We start from the raw sequence: 21,426 nt of genomic DNA, 5'->3' as shown, positions 1-21,426 counted from the left end.
GCCTTCAAGGCTTTGACTTCACTATTGAGCATATGCCAGGTGTCCAACATAGCAATGCTGATGGGTTGTCCAGAATGTTTAACTGACCTGAACATGAGACTCATCCAGGGGTGGATTAATTCCCCCTGTCCTTGGTCTGGGAGGGGTGAGTGTTAGGAAAGATTTCCATTTCATGTATAATTTTCCCTCCAGTTGTGTACCCCCCCCAACATTTTGCTTTGTTTAAACACCATAGTCTGACTTTACCAGGAGAGCACGGCCTTCTGCTGTACTCCCCTGGGCTTTTCGCTCACTTCTTATGGGGAAACTGACATGCCCGTAAAGACAGTCAGTACTGGGAGACTTTGTTTCCCTTAGTACTTGTCAATTTTGCAACTTTTCTGCAACATGTTGCAAGCGCAGAAAGTACCATACAGTGCAGTGCACTTGGGCCTTCCTGTAATTTCTAATGGCCCTAGTTACTCTCGAAGGATTTTTTAGGAGAAGTGCAGATGTGCCTTGGACAGGGCTTGTGGCAACTTATCTTTTCGTATCTTTTTAACCCTTTGCTGCCAGGTAAACTGTGTTTACCGCATTTGGAACGGTTAGGTGGCCTGGCTCCAAAATGGCCATGCCCGAAGGTTCTTTGTCCTGTTCTTTGGCCATCTTGCCCCTTCACCTTCCCCGGGTCGAGCCGGCCTGGGTCAGTCCTTATTTGGGCATGCATTTTCCCGCAAAGTGTCAAGCTTTCGCAGGCTTCTGCATGCCTTGAGTGTGCGCCCCCAGGATGTGGGCTGGACTGTCTAGTTCCAATACACATCCTGGGTGCCAGAGAGTCTGGTGTGCCGTGAATTCCTGGGACCACTGTGGTCCATGATTAGCCCACGTATGGTATGCCTTTATGTGAGCAGATCTCCCATTGGGTCCTCTTCATTTTGGATAAGAGAAGGCTCCAAACACCAATACCGTGTCAGTCTCTGAAGTTCTCACAGAACAAAGGATAGGATCCAAGTATCCTGAAACTAAGAAGCCGAGTCGAGGAACTGCTGGTGACCCGCTGGAGGTTTGGCACCCTGAGCCTACTGTCGTCCCGTGGGACCCCTCTGCATCTGGTCGTCCTAGATGGTCTTCGAAGACGCTTCGCCCCATTGGAATAGTGGGACCAACTGTTCTCTGCACCTTCACCAAAACCTGCAAGTAAGCCTTTTCTGGAGCGTCCCTGGGCCAACCAGTGGGCTGACCAGCTTGCGCAGGGGCCTTGCCCTGATATCGGCGTCGTTTAGAGGAGGCCCTTAAAAATTAGTACATCGCAAGCTTTGTATTCACGGCACTCTCACACCGAATTTTGTACACTTGGCTTTCCCAGGTCTGGAGTAAACTGAGTGCTCCCGAACCGGAGTATACGTGGTTACCGTGCCGCCCAGCTGTGGTGACAAACTTTGCAAGTTCGTTGCAGCTGTGGTCTTCTGTGCCCTGAAGCCTACTACAGCGGAACTGGCCTGATCCATCCACCAGTAGCGGAGAAATCACCACTGTCCCGTTTGGGAATCAATAGTGTATCTTCGTCGCTGAAAGCTGCAAAGCTGCGAGATTGCTGCATTTGAACCTGCAACCGAAGTGGACTCGACTACCGAAGTTTGGTCCAGAGTGTGCCGGGATCGGTGAGTAATTGCAACCCTTACTGGTGGCCCCTAGCGCATACATCAATTTGTACGCACAAGTGGCCCCTGAGGGCCCCTCTCCTTTCCACTGCTAGGGCAAACTATTCCCGAACTCTGGAACCTGCTCTGCCCTTTTGGGGAGACCCTCCACGAATAGTGGGAACTTATTCTGCATCACCTCATCCACCTACCTGAGCTGCTACAAACCCTTGAAGAGGCCCCGTTTTGCCCATCTCCATTACTGTGTGCGCCAGCATTGCAAGTACATTTGAGCAATGGGTTCCACTCTTCTTAGGGATTGGACTGCCTTTCAGTTAGCACTGTGTTTGATGCAGAAGGTACTAAAGACTATTTGCACTGCCTGTTTCCTTACGCTTTTAGGTTGTGGACCCATTTCGTGCATTATCCCTTTAGACCCCATTGGTCTTGTATATATGTGTATAGATAGGATTATATTGGTCTAATAGTGTGATTTTCTTACTGTGGGTTGACCTTGGAATAAATGTATTTGTATTTTTGATATATATACACTTGGCTGGGAGTGATTTGTAAGTGTCCTTTACTCTGTGTGCTCATTGAGGTCTTTCATTCACCCTCACCCCTCCTGAGGCCTAGTCTTGCCCGCCGCCAAGCTACCTTGATTGGTCTGGCTTGTGCAGAAGGTTACACTGTTCCAAGAAACTATGCTGGCCTTCTGAACCTCTGTCCACCAGGTCAGAGTTCAGAAATCCGTCTTAACAGAAGTGAAGGCATTGAAATTCCCATGTCGGCTCCCCCAGATAAATCTTAGGAATGTGCAGTGTTCTGTTGCTATGGGTATAGTTAGGTATGCATCTTTTAAACCTATTCTGGCAAACCAATCTCCTTGAATTAACATGTCTCTTAACAGGTGTATCATTTCCATTTTGAAGTGTACACGACAAATTTGTTCAAACCCTTCAGATTTATAATTGGCCTTACCTTGTGTTTCCCCTTCACAAGGAACATGTTGCCTTTGAAACCTCTTGAGGAGTCTGTTACCTGGCTTATGGCATGTTTGCTTTCTAGCCCTCTCAGTTCTTCCTCTAGTAATAGCCTGTCTTCTTTGTTTAGCTCTAAACCCCTTGGAGGATTCCTCAGCTGTGGTACCTTGTGAAAGTCTATGTGAAAACCTTGCACAGTTTCTAGTATCCATGTATCTCCAGATATAGCGTACCAATTTTTTAATAAATTCTGCTATCTTCCCACCTACTGCTGGGGTAACTAAGCGTGGTATGTGCGCTCTCAACTCTGGTGTTTTCTTGATGCTGTCCGTGTCACCAGCCTCTTTCCATTCCTCTGCCTCTTGATGGAAAGAAAGGGGTCTGCCTTTGATCCTCTTGGTCTCACCAATGCGTTCTGTCATTGTAGGATCTATTGAATGGGAACCAGCGAGACGAGCGACCCATGCTTCTGCTGGTCCTCTTGAAAATCTGCCTTCCAAACACTCTTTTCAGTGATGCTTGCGTTTTATCTAGTGCCACATAAGAGTTTGCGAACTTTGTTAGCTCCTTGATAAAGGACTCTCCAAAGAGCTTCCCTTTTGCTGTCAACGCTGAATCTGATTAAGCTAGTTCGCTTAATTTTGGATCCATCTTCACTAGAAGTGATCTTCTTCTATCTATGGTAATCGCATGATTAGCGTTACCTAGCATACAGATTGCCCTCTGGGCCCACTTGATCAAAATTGTCCGGTCCACTGGTTCACCCTTTTCTGACTTCTTCGCCTATCTGCAATATCTTGGTGAGTGGCCCCACCATGTCCAACATCTTGTCCTGGCATGATCGCCAGGACCTATTCAGACCTTTCCTCACATCTTTGGTATATTTGCTCATGAAGGTGATCATCTTCTCATCAATCTCAGGTGCCTCAGTGGCACCCTTGAGGAGGTGAGGTCTCAGGCATTCTGCCCTCATCTTACTCCTTGCCTCTATTGCTAGAGGCGCTCTCAGTCGCTTTCTCAGGTAGGCCGCTATTTTCTTTGGCATCTCCCATTCGGAGGAACGGGGGTGGATCAGCGCCTGTGGGTCAAAGTCGCCCCCTGCACCGTCCTCCTCTGTCTACTCTTTCTTCTTTTTCTTTGGCGATTTATGGCCTTCTTCCTCTGAGGATGATATTGAATATACCTCTTCCTCTGAATATTCATCCTCCCAATCCTCATCTCTTTCATCTGAAGAATCAGAGGATTTATCCTGCCACCTGCTAGGAATGCCACGGATCTCACTCTCCTTTGCTTACCGCCCTTCTTCTTAGGTGGTGTGCCCGGGGGGTGTGGGCTTCCTCTGCCCTGCAGGCTGTCTTTCTGCCCCCTTTCAGTCTCCCCTGTGCTTTTAGCCCTTTAATTTCCTCAAAGCCCTGTGAGAATTTGAGCCAATCCTCCATCAGAGCTATTTGCTGTGGTCCTTGCCCCAACGAGGACCCCAGGGCTTTTTGTAGGACCTGAGTCATCTCCGAGTGGCTCCTCTTTTGGGTAATACTATCCTTGCCCTCATCACTGGAGGGGCTCATATCAGCACAGAATACTGGGGATTATATATTGCCAAGAATATTTAGAAATAATCTATTGGAGATTGTATAATATATATATATATATATATATATATATTCTAATAATCACCTGGCTTGTTATATATATATATATATATATATATATAGATATATATATATATATAATATCACAGGTTTTACCTGGGATTGTGCCCGTCAATCTGAGACTTTCAGTATCTCTCTGTGACCTGCAGGGGCGCTGCATTTGTTAATCGCGGATCGCGATCTCATGGAACGTTGTGCTCTGAAGTGTCAAGCGGATTATATCCTCTGAAGTAGCTGAGGGTAAGTATGTATGGATATTCCCACAGAGCGATCAATTGTTAGAGTTTGCACCTTCGTAACGGTCAATGGAATCAAGGGAGCGCCAGAACTACGTTGCCCCGTTGCGATCCCTCTTCCATGGCCGTACTGCCCTCTGTGGGTCTCCCTTTATGGTTGTGGTTGCCGGATCACCAGCCCTGTCGCGATCAGCCTCTCAGAACCACAAATAAATGCGGATAAGCTCTGCCAGACACACTACACGGCGCGGGCGCACGTGCGTGCCAGCCTGATCCTAATCACACACGAAAACATGCACGTTAACACCATTCGTAAAAATAAAGGAAAAAGCACGCTGACGAGCGGCAAAGAAAGAGGAAGTGGATGAGAAGGGACAGTGTTGTCATGGACAAGGACTATACTGATTCATTAAGTTTGTCACGTGGTCAGTTGTAGGACCAACAATATCAGAACTACCAAAGACTCTATTTCAATGGTTATTGTAGTTTTTTCGAGCTTTGTTATCGTATATATTATTGGTTGTACTTTGCTGCTGAAGTAGTAAAATGGAAAGAGAAGCATAAACCGAGCCTGTGGTCTTTACATAGAATTGGCGTGCAGTGTGCCTTTGCTCCGCACTTTACACTTCTCCCCCCTTCCATGCACTTTTCCCCTTCCCCTCTCCCATGCACTTGTGCGTTCTCAATGTCACTGGGCCTAGTAAGATCGTTGTTTTGTTCTCTCCTGTTCTCTTCCCTTGCCTTGTTGCACTCTGAAACACTTGTGTACGAGCAAGATAGAAATAAAAGATCAATATCAATATGTATTAGTGGTCGGACAAATGATAATGCAGTGTGTCTGAATTATAAGGATAGCTTGGGGGGGATTTCACTCGTCATAACCCAGCTCAGCCCAGGTTCCAATCCAGATACCGCGCTTAGAAACCACTTGCTGATAATAAGCGTGTTACATAAAAACAATTATAATCCAGGCATTAAGTGGTGCACTCCTTACCTGAGCCCAATACCTAAGCATGTGCTGGGTTATGGCGCAAACCTGGCTGGGATGAAATGGTAGATGGTAGACTCTACAACCAGGGTATACAGTAATAGAACAGTCAAATTAGAATATGAACGGTAGAGTTAGAAGGATATAGAGCCAGGCGATACAAAAGGCTAAGCCTGTAGCTAGTGTAACACCCACCACTCTCATTCCCCCCTTCTTCTATTCCTCCTACTCCAGTATCATTCCCTGCAATTGCCTCTTCCAGCGTCCACACATTTTCCCTTTTTTGTGAGTAGACTTCTACAATTTCCTTAAAATGGACTCAGCCTGTGATATGGGTCCTACAACAATAAACTGTTGGACAGACTTGAAATATCATAGAATGCCCTTGGGTGTGTTGAATATAGTCATACATAAAGGCCGTTTTTTTTTTTACTAAAACATTATTTAAACATCTCGTTGGACCTGTCAAATGACGCTAACTTGGGAGTTCCAGTAAATATACATTTTTGATAAAATCTTGCATATGTGCTAAGTCGAACTTCAGAAATGCAAATTTCCCATTTTTTATGAGGTAACACCCTAAGGCATGCCTGCGCAAATCAACCCTTGTCTTGGGTAGCAGTGGGGGGCACGGGCCATTCGCCACCCTTATTCTATATACTTTAACTAGCCCTCCCCTTTCGCTCTACACGCTCTCTCCTTATATCTACACAGGCTCCCACGATGTTCTACTCGTCTCCGCTAACTTGCATTCCCCAGGGATAGTTGCACCTCATTCCCCTCATGCCTCCTCGCACCATCCCTCCTCCTCTCCCCCTGTCGCTCCGCTGCCCGCGCATGCGCGGTGGACTCGCGGCGCTGCTTCCATCCTCCTTGAATAACAAAAAAATCCCCAAACAAATTAAGAGTTAAAGAGAAGGAAAAAAAGAAGAGGCGGAATAAGGTAAATAAAAATAGTGCGAAACACCGGTTTCCGAACTCTAGACTCCTGCGTGGGTGGGGTGGCCACGGGAGGAGGTTGATAGAAGGAGCGGAACTGTGCGCAACTTTATACCAGAGGAAAAGCCCCGATAGCCGGGGCCGAAAACCCCCATAAATCAGAATATTGCATGAGAACGGATGATCATATAGTTATCTCAGGGTCTCGTTTAATTACGCATTCTCATATGTGATAGGAGCGCAACATTTATTAATATGTCCACTCTCGTTTAAAAATTAAAGTTGCACTTTAGCCCGGTGCGCCGCAACAGAAACTTCCACATCACTACTATCCTTTATTTAGCTTTAATTGTGTTCATTCGCGTATTGCCTTTTCTTAATTCCCTCGCGGAATGAAATTAAAGAAAAAAGCAGAGGCAGCCAGTGTTTCCTGTCCACCATACCACCCCGACTGTTTGGTTTTTATAATTGTATATATTTGTGCCTCAGGTGCGGTTGGGGTAATTTGAAGCGCGTCCGGTCTAACGGTCGGCGAGGCTGAAAAGTTGTATTGTTGGGCATGTATTCTTTAGACGTGGGGCTGTATGTTTTTTTTTTTACGGCAATGGCGATTTAAGGTGCGTGCTTTAATTTATTTTTTCACGGGGTCACTTTTTTATTGCCCTCTCTGTAAGGGGTGGGCATAATGGTAGCCACGCCTTCTACCGCCGCCATTTTGTGCGCCTCTGTAATAGGCTCCTCCCGCAAGGTATTATGATGTAAACATGAAAGAAGGACAGAGCGTTGTAGACAGGGAAGAAATACTGACATGCCGAAAAGTAAGCCTAACTCCGGCGTCTCTCAATGTACAGTAGTAAAAGAAACTAGAACAACTCATGCGTGTCTGTTTGTCAACTTTTCACGGTGGACTTGACTTTGAAGGACCTATAATGGGGAGGTCGACACACGAGACCCTCAATCTCTTGCAAGTTACGCTCTCCCGGTGTACGGCTCTTTAAGAATTTCTATGTTTGGGTCATTTGCATAGCCCTTCCCACCTCTCAAATGGTACCCTGTGGGGCTTTAGAGCGACCCTCCAGTCTCAAAATCAGGCATTTTCTCAATATAAGCTTTACATTTTACAGGAAAACGACGTAAGCATTTCCCACCCAACACACTTAAGAAAACCGTACCAAACAACTACAAGCATAGTACACATTCGTTGACCTTTTGTGACTAAACATGAGTCCGACAGATTTTCTGCTTACGTCATCTGTTATATTCTGTGGAAGTGTAGTGCATTCGTTACGTTTTCTTGCAAAGTTTGTAGATGAAATATATGCACTGACAAGATGTGCCATTTTATTCGACACATTCAAGGCGTTGGCTGAGCTCTGGGCTGATTTATATTCAGGACACATGCATATAGTTGCAAACACGACCCATTCCAATCTGTATGTGCTTATCCAATCATGTTTTTATCTTTGCATTCTGGGGTTTATAGTCTGAGTTTTATAATAAAGTGGAACGAAAAGTCCCAGAATGCAAAGAAAACCAGGACGGGATAAGCACCCACAGATTGGAATGGGACATGATGCCAACTATGTATGCACAGCCTTTCCGGTAGCCTGGGTTGGGGTGGGATGTGCCAGTGAGGAGTCTATTCTGAGTGAATTCTGGGGGAGGTAGTGGAATTATAGCTCAAAATAACTAATCCCCCGCACTATCGTGAGTGGGGATTTAGATACTATTAAAGACAAGGCGGCGAGTATTATGCAAACCAATCTTTACTACTGACACATAGCAGCAAAGAAACTTTTGTAAAAACAATACATTTTTAAAAACAGAAAAAAATACAATATCTCAAAGGAACACACAGGGCGAAAACCCATTCCAAGATGGGGCTCAGAACTAGCCCATGTGTAACCAATCAGGAAAGACCCACCCCCATAAAAGTCCCTTCCTCAAAACACAACTCCTCTCCTGAAGCTCCAATCTGACGCCATAGCAAGCGAAACAGTAAAGGCCAACATTCCAACTGAAGAACAGCTCAGCCGTCTCCTTGAGGCGTGACATCGGAGATCTTTCACCACACCATCTCCTTCAAACTCCTCAACCCGAAGCTGTAAATGAGAAATAAATTAGCAACGGCTGGGATAATAATCGCCTCCTTGTCTTTAATAGAATCTAAACCCCCACTCACAATAGTGCAGGGGATTAGTTATTCTGTGGCATGACAAGTAGGCTCATATTATTCAAGTTCAAAGCCCTTGCATCATATTAAATACCACATGTTTTAAAAGTAGACTCCCTGGACCAGTCAGCTGCTTTTAAAATGGCCGCTTTTGAGGCCATCGCTCCCCTTACAGAGTGTGCCCCAAAGGAAGAGATGTCAGTCCCAGCTTCTCCCATCACCCAACTAACCAATCTAGCCAAAGTAGCTGAGGACACTGCACTATAGGGTTTCCAGTAGGAAATAAGCAGCTGAGAGGTACCGGGGGGGGGGCAGAGCCCTTCTGCCTTTAGCTAAAAACACTTCAAACACTGCACAACACATCATTTAACATTCTCAGGAAATGCTGGATAAGAAACAGAAGAAATCAGGCACTTAGTTCTTTTGGACACAAAGAAAGTCACCCCTTGAGGAGAAAAAACCTTGTTGTCTATGTCAAGAGCCCTGATGTCAGACACTCTTTTAATGGAAACAAAACAGAGAAGCATGGCTAGCTTTGAAAAAAGTTGTTGTAGCGATAACTCCTGATTATGAGGCCAAGCGAGGAATACATTCAGAACTTTATTAACATCCCAAAGAACTGAATATCTGGCTTTAGGAGGAACCTTAACTCTGATAGATTAACCAAAACATGGCCGGCTGAAATCGCCAACCTGAACCATTAATTGTCCTATAAGCTTTACCCTCCTCGAACAATTCAACCAAGAAATTAACTATGTCTACTGGAGATGCAGAAATGGGATTGAGGTGCCTAGCCACACACCAGCTAACCCAGCGACTCCATGCTGAGGAATACCCTGCCTTGCTGGAGGATGCCCAGGAATCTTTGATGACATTAATAGAGTCCTGTGAAAGGCCTCTGAAGCACCAGGAAGAGCTGAAATCTTCCAGGCCATAAGGGAGAGATGTCCTTGAAGGACCAGGTCGTGACGGAGACCCGCCGGATCCGTGAGGAGCCGTGGGTGAGAGGGAGAAGACGAGGGATATCTACCGATAACTCCAGGAGAGCTGGAAACCACACCTGAGAGGGCCAAAACAGGGTCGCTATTACCAAAGTAGCGAACTGCCTGCGTATTTGTACCAGGACCCTGGCTATCATGGTGAATGGAGGAAAGGCATAGGACAGAGGACCTGTCCAATCTTGGAGAAATGCATCGGTTGCCAGCGCTAGGGGTCCGGCCTCCAACTGTAAAACTGAGGAACCTGACAGTTGAGATGGGAGGCGAAAAGGTCTACCTGAATGGGACCCCCAAAGAAACTGAATCAAGGCAAAAACCGCCTTGTCCAGCATCCATTCGCTCCTGTCCTGAAGGTAACGGGAATTCCAGTCTGCCACCACATTGGTGGCTCCTGGCAGATACTCCGCCTGCAAAAGATAGTTCCTCTCCAGGCAATAATGCCAAAATTCCCTTGCTAAGTACGCTAGGGCCTTCGAGCGGTCCGCCCCCCCAGGTGGTTGATATATCGAACCGCGGAAACATTGTCCATCCGGAGGAGGACACAGCAGTTCCCCTGGTCCTTGAGAAGGATCTTGACCGCGAAGGAACCCGCCAGCAACTCCAGACAATTTATATGAAGTAATTTCTCTTGATCGGACCATTTCCCTCCAGTGGTAGTCTGACCTATCCTGGCCCCCCAACTGGCTCTGCTGGCATCAGACTCGAAAACCACTTCTGGGGATGGCCCAAAGATCGCTTTGCCTTTCCAAAGCGTCCATATGCTTGAGCCACCATAGAAGCTCCAACCTAGCTTCGGGAGACAGCACTACCATCTGAGAATATGACAATCGTTTGCGCAGATGCCTCTCCTTGAGGCGCTGAAGCGCCCTGTAGTGCAGCAGCACCGGAAAGATAGCCTGAATAGAGGCGGACAACATTCCCACGACCCTCGCTAACTGACGGAGAGACACAATCCCCTTCCTTAACATAAAGCGAATTTCCTTCCGAATTCTTGATAGTCTGCTGTCTGGAAGAAGGAGGATGCACTGCCTTGAATCTATACCGAAGTCCAGAAACTGGATGCATTGAGTAGGACAGAATATGGCCTTCTTGGCATTTATTACAAAGCCTAGGTCTTGCAGTAGAGAGATCGTCACATCCAAATGACTCTGCAGAACCTGGGGATCCTGCACCAGAAGAAGCATGTCGTCTAGGTAAATTATACTCCGGACCCTCTTCGATCTGAGGAATGCCATCACCGGCTTCATTAGCTTGGTGAAACACCACAGGGCTGACGACAGACCGAACAGGAGAGAGGCAAACTGCCAAAGGCAATCCCCCCCCCAAGAGAACTGGAGAAACTCCTGATACAGGGGAAAGCAGGAACCACCAGGTACACGTCCTTGAGGTCCAACTTGACTATCCAATCCCTCGGAAGAAGGGTGTCCCTGAGAAGGTGAATGCCCTCCATTTTGAAATGCTGGTAAACTACAAACAAGATTTATCAGAGGGCACAAGCCCTCTTTGGGCTTTGGAACTAGAAAAATCATGCTGAGGAACTGGGAGGCCCTGAAGGTGGCTGGAACCACCGCACCCTTGAAAATGAGATCTTGAATCTCCGCAGCCACCAGCTTCTGCTTCTCTTGATCGAACACAAGAGGAGGCAGAGAGAGTTGACAGGGAAGGAAGTAGAATTCTGTCAGAAATCCATGAACTGTTTGTAACACCCAAGGATCCCAGGTGAGCCCCTCCCACCGATAAAGAAAACCTGCCAGCCTGCTCCCCAAACCTTTGTGGGAAGAAACATTTACGAGACAAGACAATACCTGGAGCGGATCTCGCTCTATTTGCACCTCTGCCATTGCAACCTCTCCACTGCAATCCTCTATGGGGATAGAAGGACGTCTGGGAACCTCGAGCAGAGGAAGAGTGATGAGCCCCCCCGGGAGGTGTACTGCTGCGGGCGGGTAGAGCCCCTGAAAGAGGAACGGCCAGAAGAGCGGGCTCTTCCTCGTCCGGCCTTGTCAAAAACTGTAGGCGCAAACACCTTCCGGATGTTTGCCTGGGCTTTGTCCAGTGCTGTAAAGGTATGGACATATGCTGACTGCCGAGAGGTCCTTAATAAACTCGTCGCCAAAAAGATTCCCCTGGGCTTTAGGGCCAGCCTCACCTTCAGCCATATCCTGCAGTTTAGGGTCTATGCGCCTAAGGAGAGCTTTGCGCCTCTCTCTAGATATGCTGGTATTGGCATTGGCGAGCAGGCAAACGGAACGCTGCACCCATCCCCTAAGTGCCTGGACATCAATATGGGAATCATTAAGAGCGGTCTCCCCCGCCAACTTGAAGATCTGGGTCAAGGGCCCCAACATGTCCAACAGTCTATCTTGACAGCCCCGGAGTGCCGTGTCAACCCCCTTTTTTTGATCTTTCCCCCTTTGTGACAAGAAAGCCACCATAAATTGATCGATCACTAGGGTCGCAGCCACTTTATCAGAAATGACAGGCGAGGACATTCAGATCTTAACTTATTCCTGTCCCCCTTTGGAAGAGGTCTCCTGATCCAATGATGCAGGAACGAGGAAACCGCCGCCGAAAGGTGCCAGTCCGCAGACCTACGATGTTGGATGAGAGAGGGGTCGAAAAAAGGGACCCCACTGTCATCCAAAAATTGCCCCTGGGTTGCCTGCGATTACCCAACAGAGGATTCATTCCTTTTACGCCGGTTAGGCGGGGAATCCGAATCTTCAGAAGAATCAGGGGAGGATAAGGGATTAGAGGTAACCCGAATTGGAGCGGAAGACTGCGCAAGAATCTCCCCATATTTACGCTTCAAGGCCCTAACTGGGGTATTGGGAGAAGAGGGAGAGCTATGAACAGGGCTTAGTTGCCCTTGCAAATGCTTAGACTTGTCCGTCGACTTTCTGGGCGCTACATAAGGACCCTGATCAGAATTGGGATGATAGTCGGCAATCTTGTTTATTAACCTATCAAATGCCGAGGCCAAAGTTGAATTTAAATTTAACAGGGCAGAGTCCATAGAGTCCCTAATAGCCCTAGAGACAGACGGGGGTGTAACCAAGGAGGTCTACCCCAGCAACCTCATACCATCCTCTGCCACAGACCTATCTGTTTTCTTAGAAGCAGGCCGAACCTGGGTGCTAGCATCAGCTAAAGGGACCCCATACGCCCCTTTGGCTGACTGCATGGTCTCTTAAATAAAGTAATAAATATGGCACAATGTACCCCAGCAGTATCGGCAATAACATGAAAAAGGGAGGAGGAAACAGGTCCAGCAGACCAACCAACAGCTCCTTTAGAGCTTCCAACACGGACCAAGCTGAGCCTGGAAACCAAGCAGGTCAGGGCTCAGAGACTGTATAAATAAATATGGAGCCACGGTCACACTGAGCGTGTAAACGCATGTGCAGCGCACATTTATTAAATGCAGGTGTTTGTTAACAATGAGCAGGAAACACGCGTGTGAGGCGCCGAGCAGACAAACCTTTCATAGAACCTCCACACAGAAGGTATTAAGAGCGGAAACACGCTCGAGCTGCTCCCGAGCAGGCAAGCGATCCACTAAACAAACATAAACGCCGCTGGGCATGCCGCGTTAATGGGGGAAGGCGGGAAGGGCCGGCGCACACAGTGCATACATAAAAGAAACAGTGTAACCTTCCAAGTCGCTCAGCATGCGAAAAAAGGCACTGGGGGTAAGGGAGGGAAAAGGGGAAGGCCCGAAAACAGGGCGTCGCTGCGGCGAAGTCTCCGCCTCACAGCAAGAGTACTGAGGGATAATTATAATACCTACAAGACGTTCTAGCCAGCGACCGCAGCCGCGGTTAGCAATAATGGAACACAATTAAATACCAGATACAAAGTATCACTTCACAGAGAATAAGTACGCAGCTTGCAATGAAAAGAACTTATCTCATTGCGTCAGCAGCAAAGAAAGAGGAGTTGAGTTTAGATGAAGGGACTTTTATGGGGGTGGGTCCTTCCTGATTGGTTACATGGGCTGGTTCTGAGCCCCATCTTGGACTGGCTTTCTGCCCTGTGTGTTCCTATGAGATATTGTATTTTTTTCTGTTTTGAAATCGTAAAGTCAACGGGAACGGTTTATGGTTGAACTAGAGGATGATTATAAAGAGTGTGAGGGGCGTTATTGTGGCTGTCCCAGTGATGAGAACATGTTGGCCATGACTCGAGCAAAACGTGCCTTAGAGTGTGAGCTTCATCATAAGGCAGAAACGCACATTTTCTATTCTAGGCAAGCTTTCTGGGAGAGGGGTGAAAAATCTGGGGCTTTGTTAGCAAGCCGCATACGGCAGAGAGAGAATAATAAGCAGGTGCTTTTTATTATGGATGAAAGAGGAATGAAGAGGAGAAAGAATGTGGAAATTTGTGAGGTATTTAAGCAATATTATGCCTCGTTGTACACGGATGATATAACAATCTCTGAAACGGAAATTAATGATTTCTTCACTACAGTTGATATGCCGGGGCTTACCGAGCAAGAAAGATTTGGCCTGGATGCGCCTTTAACAATAGAGGAAGTTCAAGATTCCATCAATGCTTTGACAAATGGTAAATGTCCTGGCCTAGATGGTTTTCCCATAGAATTTGATAAGACCTTTAGTCATATTTTATCGCCTTTTCTTGTAAAGTTATATACAGAAATGCTAGAAAATGAAGCAATTGCTGAATCAATGCAGACAGCATTAATGACGGTCATATCAAAACCAGGGAAACATCCATCATTATGTGGGACCTATCGGCCTATATCACTCTTGAATGTGGATGTAAACATTTTGGCAAAAATGTTTGCAAGAAGATTGAATGGTTTACTACCAAAGCTTGTTCATAGAAACCAAACAGGTTTTGTGTGTGGAAGGAATAGTAGTGGTAACTTGCGCAAGCTCCTTGATGTTATTTATCTCAAGAGACATTCAGCTGATGCATATGCAGCAATTAGTATAGATGCAGAGAAAGCGTTTGATAGGGTGAGTTGTTTTTTTTTACGCCAGGTTCTGCTTAAAATTTATTGTGGACCACTTTTCATTAGGCTGTTCAGAATCCTATATGGAGGTGCTAAAGCGTTTGTAACTGTTAATGGTAGTCGATCTGATTGTTTCCAAATTCAGAAAGGTACTAGGCAGGGATGCCCTTTGTCCCCACTATTTTTGTATTTGTTTATTGAGCCCCTCGCCATTATGCTTAGAAATAACCCTAATATAAAGGGTATTCCTTTTGGAGAATATGTATCGAAAGTCCTTTTATATGCCGATGATCTCCTAGTTCTGGTCTCAAACCCTGAACGGTTTTACCCTGAGCTCCTACTGACATTGCAGGAATTTGGTAGATTTTCTAATTACGAATTTAATGTTGCCAAAACTTTGATTTATCCAATTTCTGCAGCATGTCATACGGGGTTGTTTGATATTGCTCGGGAGATGTGGGCTTATTCGGGTCTTAAATATTTGGGAATTCATGTAAATAGGAATATTGAGACTTTACTTGCGTACAATATTCGCTTGAAGATTACAGAAATAGATAAGCTTTGTTGCAAATTAGAGAAGTTGAAACTGACTATATGGGGTAAAGTTAGTATAGTTAAATGTCACATCTTCAGAAATTATTGTATGTTTTTAGCATGCTTCCCCTGCCACTTTCAAATAGTGTGTTAATGGGTATTAATAAGTGTATGAGCAGGTTTCTATGGGGTGAAGGAAATAGGGCGCAAATTCCGAAAGACATTTTACATAAACCAGTACATCTGGGTGGGTTTGGTTTTCCTGATATAAGGCGTTATCATTCGGCTTTTGCTTTGCATGCACTGCATCATTGGTTGGCGGATGCAGAGATTAATGGCATGGGTTGGATTAAAATTGAAAAAGATTCTATCTCTCCGACGCCACTAGACATGCTTTTGTTCATGGATAAAAGATTACCGATTGATACCACTCCACCTTTGATAAAACATGTTGTGAAGGAATGGCATAAAGGTAATGAGATCCGGGGTGAAAAGTTTTTATTGTGTGAAGATTTCTGTCTATGGAAAAATCAGGCTGTTAAGCAGAATAATAAGGTTATATCATGGGTCACGTGGCAAAATGCAGGTATTTGGAGAATTGGCCAGGTCTTTAATGGTCAGAATACGGTAGACTTTTAGTTTCTACGCTTTAAATATAAGCTCAAAGCAACTGAGATTTGTCGCTATAATGCTTTGAAGGAGCTTTTTGGTTTATTGTTTTCGCCGTTGAATGCTGCTATACATGCACCGCCTGCGATTTTCCTTCTTTCTAAGTCTGTACCTTTATCTGCGTCTACCTTGTATAAGCTTATTATACCTTCTGTGTCCCAGGTGGTTCCACAATGTGGTAGGGCGAATTGGGACTCTGATTTTAATAATTCATTATCAGATTTTGAATGGAATCGTGTTTGTGCGGGTCCTGTTAAGTATAAGGTGGATTTGGATTTGAGGTATACACAACAAAGAATTAATCACTACCTATACTGGTCACCATTGAGAATGAAATCTTGCAAGTTGAGTGCTGTAAACACCTGTTGGAACTGTAATAGAGAGGTGGGTAGCACGCTCCATATGTTGTGGTTATGTCGAAAAATACAGATATTTTGGATAGTGTTTTCCAGAGGATGGAATTAGTCTTGGGTTTACCTATACCTAGAGAGCCTCTCCTTGGTGTGCTAGGTTTGATTCCATTGGGTATTGGATTGTCTAACAGCAAAATGTTTGGTTATATAGAGCCCTTCTCCTGGCTAAAAAGCTAATTTTAAAATTTTGGAAAAGTGATGCTTCTCCGAATACTGAGGATTGGTTGCAAGGTTTGTGCCTGCTATCCAGGAGAGAGAGGGTGTCCTTTAAAGCAAAGGAACAACTTGACAAATATGAGAGGATTTGGGGAGCATTTAATGATCTTTATGCTTAGTTATCTATTGTAGTCTAGGAGAGGTTTAACAATAATCATTATTGTTTTTTTATTTTTTATTTTATTTTTTTATTTATTTTATTTTAAATTTTTTTATTTGATTTTTTTCTTCTTTTCTTCCTTTCTCATTTTAATTTCAATTCTTCATTATTCTTTATGGATAAAGTTAATATGATGGAATTGCATAAGTATTCTTTGAACATTGTGTTATTGTATTACATTTTGTTGTCAATGTGTAATATTAAATGTATAAATAAAGTTTTTTAAAAAATGTATTGGGTTTACAAAAGTTTCTTTGCTGCTATGTGTCAGTAGTAAAGCTTGTTTTGAATAATATGAACCTCCTTGTCATGCCATAGAATTCACATGCTTTTGGTGGGTGTCTCCCGCCTTGTAATGCATCCGACCACCCACCAAGCCTCTTACATGCCCATACACTTCAACGGACTCACACCCGCTAAAAACATTATAGTCTGTTTTCACCTGCACTGGGGACACAAAAGGTTGAGAGCTGTACACGGGGACCCAGTGGTGGCACTCTCAGTCTAAAGTTGTATCCACGCTCGTCTCAAAAACACCCCCTTTCCTTGTTTTCAGCATTGATTTTAAACACCCCCTGTTCCCGAAATCAAGGAGTCATAACAAAATTACAACGCCCTGATGCTTAAAACTTTCTAACCTGCACAAGACATTGCCCTACTTGTCTTCACATCACAGAATTGTTTCACATATACAAGCATCTTCTAAGTGAAATGTGCAATTGTGTATGCATTATTGCCTCACTGTTTCATGTCAACTTTGACACAACACAGACTAGCTAGAAAAGAATTAGGCTTATGTGTTGCAGGCATTTACTGGGGCGAATACACAGAATGAGGGGCTTTGAAATGGTAATATCCCCTTACCAGTGAGCTGTGACTTGTCAGGGAAAGGGGCCATTAGCATTCTCCAGTTCACACTGTTAGATTCTCTCTTGCCGGTGCGCCGGAGGAAGAGAGAATGCATGAGGCCCTGTGTGGAAGGCCCGGCTGGGGAGAGCAATGGATACACACATGCACGCGTAGTGATGGTCGTGCCCGGAACTGCCTCGCTCGTGGCGGGGTGGGCCCTTTATTTACAGGCGCCTTACGTCACTGTGCTTGCGGGACGTAAGGCGTACATAACATTCCTCCTTTTTTCCAACAAAGTACAATAACACATAATCTGCGTAACTGTGTTAACCAAAACAGTTTAACTCTACTGTGCACTCTAGTCCAGCACAGTTTTGCCCACCCTCCAATGTCACTTTACCACTCATAAGGCCTCATTACGAGTCCGGCAGTAGCCGTGCCGGAAATACCGACAGGCTGCCGCCGGACCGGTAATACCATTCCGCCTTTGTGATTGCCGGAATCACCAGGGCATTACAACCCTGGTGACCCAGTAATTCTGGAGGCGGAATTCTGTAAATTCCCATTCCCATGGGGACCATGGAAACACTGGTTCCGTCTATGATGGTGCCGGTGTTTCCATGTCCACCTGCAGGCGGGTGATGTTATTTCCGCCAGGTCAGACCTGGTGGGAGTGACACCTCCCGCCTGCAGGACTTGGAATCAGCCGGTCCGGAAACAATGATGGCGGTGGATATACTGCCACTGTTGTTTCCGGACCGGCTGACTTGTAATGAGGCCCAAAGTATTTTCACTTTTCTGGGGCCCTCAGTGCTGTTCTAAAAGCATAATGCCCTAGCCTTGGGGCCGTCCCCAGACCTGTTTCCTGTTGTGGCTCACCTTCCTCATTTGGAGACGCCTCATCCGGTCCATCCGGTGGTTCATCTGACTCGTGCCTCAAAGTTGACTCTCCCTCGGGTTGATGGTTCGCATCCTCCAGCGGCGGCTCCGCTTCCTCCAGTCCACATTTTTCGGGGCACCCCCTTGAACCACAAGGCATTTCTGGTGATCAGGCGGTGCTCTCGTGCTGCCGTCACCATTGTCCCTTGTTTTCGGGTTATAGTCCAGGGGACCAGGTCATACTGTGTTTCGAGCTTGGTCTTCGTGGGGTTGCGCACCACCAACACCTGGTCACCGACTTGGTGTTCTGAGTTCCGTGCATGCCTCCTGATGCCCATGCGTTCATTTGCAGTTATTCTCCTACGTTGAGTGCGATTACTGTCATAGGTATCTATGCCCCTGCTTGGGTGATGTGGAATGGACAAGTTTATCACTGTCCCATACATGATGTCTGCCTTGTGGTAGCCCCGTGGAGCTATGGGGCGTCACCCGATAGTTCCGTAGGAATCGGTACAGATCTACTCTCCAGGGGCTGGAATGTGCCCCGGATAGGCATAGCCCCTTTTTAATAGTTTGCATGAACCTTTCTACATCACTGTTAGCTTGTGGCCATCTCTGCGTGATGTGGTGGTATTGGATGTGCAGGTCATTCAGGTACTTCTTGATCTCCATACCCTGGAATGGCGGTCCGTTGTCACTTTTAATGCGTCGTGGCAGGCCATGGGTGGCAAACATCTTTTCGAGGGCCGGTATCACCATTTCTGCTGCTGTGGATGACACAATCTCCACCTCAGGGTATCTTGAATGGTCATCGATAGCTACTAACAGATACGTTCCTTCCTGAACTGTGCAAAAGTTGATGCTGATTGCGTCTCATCTTGAGGACCCCCGTTCTGCCTACTGTATGAGTTCGGGGTTTGGCGGTGCACTTGTGATCTGGCAAGGGAGGCAGGCTGTTATGAGTTGTTCCACCTTGGTGTCGAAGTGTGGGAACCACACTCGGTGTCGGATTCTGGCTTTAGTCCTGACCATTCCTTGGTGGCCTTTGTGGGTCAGCGCTATGATTCTGTCCTGCAGACTGTTGGGGATTACGATCCGGGCCCCTCTCAGGATGAATCCTTCACTGGTGACCGACAGGTCTTGTCGTATTGGTAACATGCCCGCGAGGAAGTCTCTGGCTTCGGGTGTGCGGTTGTGTACATTGCGGAGGAAGGATTTCCACTCGCCTGATATGATGGTGTCTTTGATTAGGTCACAACAGGGGTCAGTCCTCGATGCTGACCGCTTTGGGTTTCATAGTGTGCACGACCTGGCATATGTGCTCCTCGGTTTCCTCTGCCTCATTCACTTCCCCTGGGGTGGCTGCCCTCGGGTGCCTGGATAGGAAGTCTGCAGGGTTGTGGGTGCCTGCTTGGTAGGTCAACTCAAACTCGTATTGCTGCAGGTGTAGCAGCCACTTCCCTATTCTGGCGGGGGGGTGCGAGGAAGATCCCGTGAATATGGGGATGAGGGGCTTGTGGTCCGTGTAAGCCCTGAACCTCTGTCCATAGAGATAGATGTGGAAATGGCAGCATCCCCACAACACTGCAATGGCTTCTTTATGTGTGAGTATCGTTGTTCAGTTGGAGTTAGGGCGCGGGACGTGTAGGCAATTGGCTTTGTCTCCTTTGTTCGAGCAACTTGAATGAAGATGGCCCCAAGACCGACGGGGCTGGCGTCGACATATGGTTATGTTGACAGTGTGGGGTCATAGTAAGCCATTGTCATCTCGGTTGAGAGGGATGTTTTGATCCGCTCGAACGCCTCCTGGCAGTCAGGGGCTCCAGGCCCATTTAGTGTTAGATTTAGTGAGTTCTCTAAGCGGCTCGGACATTGTTGCAAGGTTGGGGATGAACATCCCGCAGTATGTCGCCATCCCCAAGAAGCTGCGTACCTCAGTGGGTGTTTTTGGGGTAGAGGCTTCCTTGATGTCCGCAACTTTTTGTGGGTCGGCTGACACTTCGCTGTTTAACACATATCCAAAAAAGTGATCTCCTCCTTCATGAATTTGCACTTTTCCCAGTGGATGGTCAGACCTGCGGCCTCCAGCCTGCTGAGCACCATCTGAGGCGACGCATGTGTTCGTGTCTGTTGCTATCGTGGATGAGGATGTCATTGTTGACATTCAGCACACCGGGGATGCCCTGTATCACCACCTGGATGGCCTGCTGGAAAACCTCTGCCGCTGAGGAGATGCCGAAACCTAACCTTTTGTACCGGTGTAGGCCCAGGTGTGTGGAAAAGGTAGTGATATATCTGGAGTCACGATGCAGTTTTAACTGATGGTATCCAGCATTAAGGTCAATTTTAGAGAATGCCTTTGATCCTGTGAGAGTCTGTGACAATTTCGTCGTGTGTGGGTGTGATGTGTCGTTCCCGCTTGATTGCTGCATTTGGAAGGCGCATATCGATGCAGATTCTTACCTTTCCCGGTTGCTTCGGCTTCTTTGTCACCACCATGGGTGATACCCACAGTGTCGGCCCAGTTACCTCCTCTATGATTCCTGCCTTTTCAAGTTCTCGTAGCTCCTTTTCGACTTGGTCCCTCATGTTGAATGGGGTACGTCTGTGACGCACTGCTCGGGGTTGTACTGAATTGTCGATGTGGAGCTTTATAAGTTTTCCTTTCAGGCATCCAATGTCTTTGAGGATGCCGGGTATTTCTCGAGGAGGCTGGTGATGTCTGTTGAGTCTGTTACATCACAGATGAAAGGGATCAGTCCCAGATCTTCTGCTGCATCCCCACTTAGTAGGCATTCGATACCTGCGTTGACGACGTATAACTTTGACTATAGGACTCGGTCGCCTCTGCTGAGTGTTGTTTTGAAACGTCCCTCCACTGGTAGTGGGGTTTTGCATCCGTCGGCAAATAACTGTGTGTTCGTTGGCTTTAGGCCAGGACCGGGATGTCGTTTTTGGAACATTGTTGCTGGCATGACCTTTACTGATGCTCCAGTGTCTATTGTCATTTGCGTCTCTTGGCCCTGTCTGGGCACTAGGCATTTTCGTCTTCTTTGCCTCTTCGCCGACTCCACGCCTCTGTGTTCAAGTGCAGAGACTAGGTAGACTTTTCTCCTCCTTCTCATTTGTCCGCTTTCCGCATC

The 21,426-nt window shown here is 46.6% G+C and overlaps 1 protein-coding gene across 1 annotated transcript in view; it reads left to right on the top strand.

The window, feature by feature from the left end:
- Positions 1-6,307: 6,307 nt before the first annotated feature.
- Positions 6,308-21,426, top strand: part of L3MBTL3 (L3MBTL histone methyl-lysine binding protein 3) — a 1,294,236-nt gene continuing 1,279,117 nt past the window's right edge. Inside the window, exon 1 of the mRNA XM_069622999.1 lies at positions 6,308-6,418. The gene's annotated coding sequence lies outside the window, so the exon portion shown is untranslated. The remainder of the gene's footprint in view (positions 6,419-21,426) is intronic.

The sequence above is a fragment of the Ambystoma mexicanum genome, chromosome 11 (assembly GCF_040938575.1).
Source record: "Ambystoma mexicanum isolate Mex_15411 chromosome 11, UKY_AmexF1_1, whole genome shotgun sequence".
Classification (NCBI taxonomy): domain Eukaryota; kingdom Metazoa; phylum Chordata; class Amphibia; order Caudata; family Ambystomatidae; genus Ambystoma; species Ambystoma mexicanum.
Note: the sequence above shows the minus strand (reverse complement) of the source record. Positions and strands in the feature narration are given on the sequence as shown.